The sequence below is a fragment of the Neopsephotus bourkii genome, unplaced genomic scaffold (genome assembly GCF_033783945.1).
Source record: "Neopsephotus bourkii isolate Nb327-2 ecotype Australia unplaced genomic scaffold, CSIRO-AGI_Nbou_v1 NB_372, whole genome shotgun sequence".
Classification (NCBI taxonomy): Eukaryota; Metazoa; Chordata; class Aves; order Psittaciformes; family Psittacidae; genus Neopsephotus; species Neopsephotus bourkii.
Window position 1 is genome coordinate 48,301 of NW_026900878.1, and position 8,885 is coordinate 57,185.

Here is an 8,885-nt window from a genome sequence, read left to right on the forward strand (position 1 = left end):
CTCTTGATGAATAACCCAAAACTGAAAGCAATTTGCACAAAACTGCTTTTAAAAATAACAAGCAGACTTTAACAAAAAGAAGCGTCTTCCAATGAAAATATAGAAAATATATTCAATTAGGGAAAATGTTACATTTAAAAACTGCCAGTTGTTGGGGTTTTTTTGTCACATTCTTTTTCCTTATCAATTTGATAAGGAAACTATAAGGGATAAGGGAATTCCTCATTTACTTGAATATCCCTCAATCAGAAAATAGTTAGTAGCAGGCTCTGTAGCCATTATAACTCATGCCAAATAAGCAGTATGACAAATAATTCAGCAGTCACTTCTTAGTAGGATCAACAATTTTCCCCAGGAAAAGTGTGATATGGATTTCTTTGTCAGAAATCAAGATAAAGAAGGGCCTGTTGAATCTGGTGGTAACAGAAGGATGCAGAACTCTGGTAAGGATTACAGCTGTTGCTCCTGCAGACTCAGTTCCAGCCTCATCAACTTCCAGCAGGGCCTTGTGAACTGCCTGCAAGAAGCAAACGTAGTGTATTTATGAGACAGCAAGCAGGAGGTGAAGATAAACTCTCTTCTTATGGATTATTCAGGAGAAAAGTGCTAAAAATCTAGAGGACCAAACTTTCTTGTATGGTTTGGAGATAGGCAGTCTCCAGCAGCCCGCAACAGGAGTGTTTTCCATGTCAGGACTGAATGGGGAGGAACAAAACCAAAACCAGACACACTGTAAATGCAGCCTCACCAGTGCTGAATAATAGAGGGGTATAATAACAGTCCATTTCTCTGTTATTCCAATGAGATTAATGGAAGACTGCTATTTAAATGCCAATGCAGAGACAATATTTGTCATCTTTGCCACATTAACTTAATCATAACTTAAAGTGACATGGTGAAATTCTGCTACTGCAAACTGGAAGTTTCCTGGGAACTCTGAGAATATTAAAAAAATAGGTATTAATCAATACAAATATCATGATATACTCCTCATATGTAATTTACTTGACACAATCTCATGTAAACAACCATATTCCAGTGCTAAGAAAAAGTTTAAAATCTTGCCCAGCTTTTCCATGTACTCAATATCCAGCCTTTTAATAAGAATATTAAATAATATAAAGGTGGGAAAGCAGGCCCTCTCTGTATAAAGGCACAATTACTAAGCAAACCCCAATATGCCCTTGTGAATTTTACTTATAACTTCAGCAGTACAGGGAGGGAAAGCAAGTCTTTAAAAAACTCAGATCCAGAGCAACCAACTATGGCCCCATCACCAGCTCTGTTGACTTATTTCTAAAACCTGGAGATTATGGCTGCTACTAATTCCAGACAGATCAGCATTAACAGAGAACACTTCAGTAATGCCCATTTCCTTGAACAGCTTTTTAAGATCATAAGACCCACTGATAGAAATCTTTGGTAACTGCAGATCTAATCTCCTGTTGAACAAAGAAAACAAAACAGCAGTGAAGCACTGCAGCATTGTGGTTCAGGTACCAGACTGTAGTACAGTGACACTTGAAAGCATTGTTTTGATTGCTAATTTGTTTGATGGCAGCATTTGTACTCCCTGAGCAATTCTGGCATCCAGAGAGATGTGCCTTCTTCTTGTACCTACATTCTGTCTTTGATTTTAGAAAGAGAAACTAATTTCATTCTTTCATTCCAGTGCCATATACACAACTAGCAGAGTGTTGTGGCTAGAGGGCTATAACGAGTAAGCAGACCAACTGTGGAAAGGCTAAATGAAGGAAAAAGAATGATAAAACCTAAGACCCAGTGAAACAAATTAGTTATGTTATCACCATGAAAGAAAAGATATGGCAGCCAAAAGGTAGCCAAGCAAGTCTTGAGGTAGTTGTTACAATGCCATGTCCCCTTCTGTCAGGTCAGAAAGCTTGCAGTTTCTTATCAGTTCTGTTCTGGTCTGACTTGTCTTGGGAATCAGTTAAAGCCCTGCTTTATGAAATTAGGACATTACATCCAGGAGGAAGCAATCTCAAATTAGTGCTTTCTCTTAAAAATAATGATGTGTCCTTAGATATAGTAACCCATCTACCTAGAGTTACCTGGTCACAAGTTTGTTGTCCTATTTACAAACAGTTTCCTTGGACAGAAGCATCTTCTACTTGCTTCATCTTTCCATCGTAAGGCAGAATAAGCAATGTTCGTGCAGTGCTCTGGTAAGGCAGCTCTTCCACCTCATGAGATCCTTGTCATAATAAATGCCATAGATACTGTCAAGCTGCATCAGGTTGACTAACAGATGAATCTGTGCTCACAAAAAAATCATCCTCATGTGTACGCAAAGGATCAAAATACTTTGTCCAGGCAGCTAATGGAAAAAAAGAGAAGATGTTGGATTCAAACACATGAAGCTCATAAAAAATGGCTGATATAAATCACATCAACTTAAATGTAGGATGCTGGGGGGCTAGTCATGGGAAAATAGGGTTGCTAAATCACTTCAATCTCCTGCATAAAAAACAATAACGCATTTTAGCTGTGCAGAATGCTCAGCATATTTAATGTGAGGATATCCTGTCTTGCTGAAAAAATACCAAAGGTTGATGAGGATCAATTGAGAGAGTCCTGCTTCTACTGTAGCCATATGTTTCCATCACTTGTGTCTTTTATGCTATTCAAATTCAACCATTTAAACATCCAGTCCCAGGACCTTGTTATGCCTTTCCTGTCAGGCTGTAGCCCATGGAAGCTGACTGCACTCAGCCTGGTGAGGAATTAATCAGCAGAATAAAGGATCCTAACATCCAAGCAGGGCTGTGTCCCAAGTTTTCATGCAGTTTACCTAGTAAATCCACCATAATACTGGGGACCCTCTAAGTGCAAGAATGTCAGTCCACTAAGTTGACTGGCACATACAGTCATCACAGAGATATTTGAAACATGTCTAGTCATTATGTCCTCAGACCAGCAAGACTACATGCAGTGGATCCCTGTCTTTGAGGCAGTCTTTTAGAGAGGACTTCTTTGTTCACAGCTTTCAGGCAAACTAAGACAAAATTGAGCAACCAATATTATTCCACAATCAGATACTCTGCTTTTGGCTAGATCAGTCCTTCACTTTGAAGTTCCTGCAAAGTTTAATTATTTCCTAAATAGTCACTCTCCTAATAAATCATCACAAGTTCCCTACAATTTTTGTTTTGCATCAAAATCATTTATTGGAATATTATGTTAAATATTTTACCTTTAAAATAAACGTAGTTTACAAGAACCAGTACAATACTTGGATCAAGATGACCAATTAAATGAGGAATTCTCCCCCTGGTCTTCATCTCGACATATTTGTTGATGTGTTTCTTAGCTTCTTCTGGTTTATGGAAATAGCTAGAAAAAAAAATCTGCCTCATAAAATTGTTTGGTATTTTGTAAAAATATCTCCTGTGGTTCATATCCAGTAGCTGTAAAAAGGGCATTCCCTATATTTAATATAATGTTAGCATCAGTACAGTTCCGTACTGCTAAAACTCTATAAAAACTTTCATGTATATTATGTATGCAAGTCTCAGTCAGATCATCAAAGCCCAGGCCTTCAAAAATCTGGGACAGGGTGGTTGACTTAGCACCAACAGCCAGCATGGTAAAAGCAGTGGAGATGCTCATGGGAGAAAAGAAAATATTTTTATCAGCTTGTTTTGATATAGCCTGCTTGTAAATTCTGCATAGTTAGAGCTTTTCTTGTCACAGTTACATATTAATAAATCTTCTGTTCCACCATTCAGATTAGTGTTATTGACTTCATGGCAAATATCTTCATGGCGGCAATGGGTTACAGCACAAAGAACGGCAAGGAGTAAACACAGGCACTGGAGATACTTCATCTTTTCAAATTATTCTGTCACAAAATAAACAGTCATTAGATGAGCAGATGGTAATGATGAGTTTGGTAGTAAGAAATAATGAATAGTTTGCTAGCATAAATAATATATAGTGCAACTGTAAAGATATAATGTGTATGGGATATTTAAAGTTTCCATGGACACAACATCAAATGTCATTGATAAATTCATCCAAATTATAAATTAAAATGTCAGACATAATCAAATCATAATATTCCATTCCAACTGCCCTGAAAAGGCAAATCTTTTCTCCATTGGCAATGAAATTATAGAGCTGAAGTCCATCCTATTCTCAGTTAACAATGACATTATCTTCCTGGATTATTGCCTTCTACAAGGTACGTCGAAACAAACAAGTTACCATGAGGTAAGACAGGTGTGGGTTTCAAAGACATCAAATACTCCACATCACCCGCCCAAATACAGTTTGGTAAATATGAGGAAATGTGAGGATCACATTTCTCACTGGAAGTGGGATAAATTCCCTCACTTTCATCAGGCCAGCAGCAAATGGACAAATGGCTGTCATGGACTACCCAGGGCTTGTTAAATTCACACCCCTGTTTACTTCCTGGTTACTTACTCACATGGCCAGTCATTGGCCACTGCTTATAAATGATGGATGGATGAAAGGCATCTACATAAACTTCATGAAAAAATTCAAGGCAGAAGTCTGGAGCACCCTGTGCCATGGCAGCACAGCACTCAGAAGTGAGTGTAAAGACATGTGGAAAGCACCAGTTTGCACCAGATAATGAGGTGCCTGTATGGACCCTCCTTTTGGGAGCCACAAGAAGTGTTTGTAACTTGTTAAGAGGTGGTTTGCCCCTCACCATGGATTAACCTGCGTGGGATGTGTGGCTTCCTCTAGGGATACAGGAAGGACCTGGACACAAGGAAAAAAGGAGCACAGGTCGCATTTGGAAATCAACGAACACCCAGATTAATCCCCTTTGAGATGACAAGTTTCTTCATTATGTTAGTTCTCCTAACGATAACATGATGTAGTTCACATAAGCCACCTGCCCTCCACAGGAGCAGGAACAAGTCTCTGTTTACTGAATTCAATTCCCTGATATTCTGGGGAGGCTTTTCATACAAATCCTCTTCAGAAATGTACCAAGCTATCCATGCTATCTAATCCTAAGGTCTTTGCCCTCGCAGCTTCTGCACGAAAACATTTCTAGAACTTTTCTACCATAACAGTTGCTGTTTTCTTGGTTTCCAGCCAATACAGCCTGTTTGTATCCTTCTCTTCCAGGAATGCATTTTCCCATGTCCTGCCAAGGGGGAGCTCTCTTGGTCGCATATTCCTTTCTGGATGTGAAAGATGACAGTATCCACTATCTGAACATGATTTAGAGAGCTTTTCTGAGGGCAGCCCAAGTTCCAGGATTCTTAGTGATTAATCAGTTGCTTAATTTTCTATTGATATGGTGGTCTTGTTTTTATAGCAAACATATGCATTAGCTATGTGTTCTCATATTTGTTAGGATCTGAGTGTGTTGAGTATGGTAATGTTAAATTTTCATTTCCTAAAGCCAAAAGACATAGTATGGCACTAGATGAGGATTTAATTCTATTTACATCTCTCTAGGACAGAACTCTCCCTGTTCCTTCCAGCTAAACCCCCCAAACCCTTACGTACTGTGAACAAATGAAGCGATGGTGTAGTACAGGGAGTGTTTCAAAAGTACTTCCCATTTAACATTTCATAGACTGTTTTTTTCTAGGTATCTGAGGTATTGCACACTTGAATGAAAAAGAGGATAGTTTTTATCTGTCCATGACTACTTCTTGTGTCTAAACAAAGATAAACCTGAATTTCAAAGAATTTCTGAAGCAAAGAGTATGATTTTTCTGCAACAAGATCATATTAGGCATGGCTCTGTTTTTAACTTTTACAATAACAGATCAGTTAAAAATTTCTCTTAGTATCACAGTGCTCTACAGAAATAGTGAAGAAGCACTTCTACCAGAAGCTGGAAAACACTGATAGTGTCATTGAGTTTTCCCTACATATTTTTCCCATTCTTTAAAGAAATGTTAATCACATTAATTTCAACATTTTAAAGCTAGACAATTTCAGCCACATTTTTTTTTTTTGTTACCATTTTGAAGTGGAAGAAACTGGAAAGACTTTATTAAATCTGGGCTGTATTTTTAATATGAAAATTGGAAATTCAGAAAATAAATCCCTACCAAATGACAGATTAGTTTTCTATGGGATTAAAAGGGGCAATTAAATTTAAATTGTGGCCTTCCACCTACCCCCTACACTTACCCCAGCCCTAATTAGACATCCTGGCCTTAGCAATTCAGTAGCTTTATACATTAAGTCATCAGAAGAGTTTATAAATCGGCCCAAGTTGTTCAGTCACTAGTGGGATTATGCTAATTTTGAGTGACTGTGAAGGCTGTTTCCAACTTAAAAGATGATTTCATCAGTATTCTGCTTTAACAACTACTTAATAAGTCCCCGTGACTTCAAAGGTTATTTTATTCTAATTTCAGGCTAAGCATATTCCCCCAGAATAGCAGGTCGCACTGGTCCTTTGCATGCTTGCTTGCTTAATATTTCATTGCAACATCTGCATAGAACCAGTCACAAGTGGACAAATGAAATTAACCTAACTTGAAGATTCCACTGACCCCAGAAAGCATCATTTAGAAGTCTCAAAAAAAATGCATATGTAGTACTTACAAAATCAGAAGCCCTGCTGCTGACCTTCAGCTGACCATGCTCTTCTCCAAACTGTTACTTATACTGTTACATCATCTTCTGCTTAATTTACACTGTTAAACATTGAATGGCCTGATAAAAATTAGAACAAAAAAAAAAAAAAAAAGGGAGGAAACAGAGAAAATATTGATGAAATAGGATTTCTGAGGATCATCTCTGTAATTCAGCCAATGTAGCTGACAATTTTCAGGCATTTGAATAGCAGCTGTGACTTTCTGTTTCCAACCATGTAGAGGAGCTCAATGCAAAACGTTGTATAATTAGGACCTTACTCTAAACCAGGAGGTTGTGCCTGGAACCACTGGAAACTTAACTCTTGGTGTCAGACTTTCTGTGCTGTGTTGAAACACACATGGAGCTGACAACCACACATCAGAGCATCTAAGCATTCTGCCAGAGCCTGATTCCTCAGCTTGAATATGGACTCTGAACTAATTTGCCTGAACCTTCTCAGTCTGTCTGTAATTTCATGCCATTGAAAGGATATGTTTCCCTGATGGGTTTCCTACTCCGACTGATGTGGTCCCTTCATATATCTCAGTTCTATGTGCATCTGAGTTACTGCTTTGGGCAGTTGGTAGGAATACAAGTAGCAAACTGTTTTCTCTGCCTCCACACATGCACATACTGCATGTGTACATGCACTTCTTCTCTTTGTCTGTCTCACGCATATTTAAACTGTTGGAATTAAAATATTACTACCCATTTCTGTTAACTTTTTCCAATAGAAATAAAATGCTGGTGGATCAAGTTGACTGAATTTTTCCAGGTAACAGCAAAAACCATGATTAAGAGATGACATGAAATACATTTCCTCATATGTGACAACTCTTCTTCCTTTGTACTTGTTTACTCACATGTGTAATTTTGTCATTATAAACAGATAAACATGGAGTCAGAACATAGATAAACCTTGTCTTGACACTGCCCTTCTTTGTTTTCCTCTGAGTTCTTTCCCCTTTCCTTTTTACTTGTTCCTTCTAATTCTGGCTATGAAAGGTCACAAACACAGATTATTTTACTCATCAAAGTTTAGGTGAATGACAGGTCATGGTGGTCAAGGACGAATTGTGTTACAAGATGTTTATAAGCCTCTTGGGTTTTTTTTCCACTTGTGAGGCCTTTTAATTACTGTTTTGTTTTTAATAATGTTAAGCTACACTTTAACAAGGCATTTCCCTAGCATTTCATTATAGAAGCAGCAATAAGGTGCTATGCCAGCTTTTAAACTAAAACAGTGAACAGATGGATGCATACCATGTGTACAACACATTGCCACAAGCCACTTACAGTCCCACCTCTCTACTGACCAAAATTTAAACTCTAAAACTGTGTTACCAAACCACATTAATTAAATTCATACTGATCATTCATCTACTGAACTTGATCTTGCTTCTCTATTACTTATTTTTAATAGAAGTCCAGAATACTGAAGTAGCAAAACATGGGTCTATGTTACCCAAATCTCTGTTACTGCTGTGTGCTTCATGTAGGTCAGTGTCTATACCACATCCCAATTCACATTTTTACTTTTTTAGAATAGACCTGTATAATATTTCACACATTCACCAACACCTTGCAAACATCTTCCTGCTAGTTTGTTTTGCTTTAAATAAATTACTCCAAAGCATGTTTAAAAAAGTCTTAATTATCCAGCGGCTGATACATACAATGACAACAGAACAATTCAACTTGTCCAGTGTTTTTGTTGTGCTTCCACACCTTAGGTAAGGAATTCTATTTTTCATGTCAATTTAGCAACAGTAATTGCTGTTCTGGGATGAGGGCTCACAGACATACAGCTTACTACAAATAAAAAAGCCTTTATCCCTATAGATCTATTATATCACAAGTAACACAAATATTTGTAAGTATAAAGGACATCGACCACAAATGTGTTGACATAGCAACAATATGAAGGAAACAGAGTGTGGAATTAAGAAGGAACTGGACACAGTCTTCCCCTCCTTTCATCCCTATACTTATATAGTGACAAGAACATTCACAGAGAGGGGAAAGTTCTGCTCACAGAACTGGTTTTCATTTGAATTAACATCACTAGTATGAACTAAGTACGGAGCAAGAACTAAAATAAATAAAAAAAAAATATCTACTACACCAAAAGCAATGACCAATAGTAAACGCTTGTCACCATTTTTTGGTTGGAAAACCAATGCCGGTTACAAATTACCTACTAAAATATAACAGATGTATTACATATAAGGAGAACCAATAACAGCTAAACCTTCTACTGCTACTTCAGAAGACTGCAGATT

The 8,885-nt window shown here is 37.6% G+C and overlaps 1 pseudogene; it reads right to left on the reverse strand.

Moving 5' to 3' along the window:
- Positions 1 to 267: 267 nt before the first annotated feature.
- LOC133209935 (alpha-1-antiproteinase 2-like) lies at positions 268 to 4,486 on the reverse strand (annotated as a pseudogene).
- Positions 4,487 to 8,885: the final 4,399 nt, after the last annotated feature.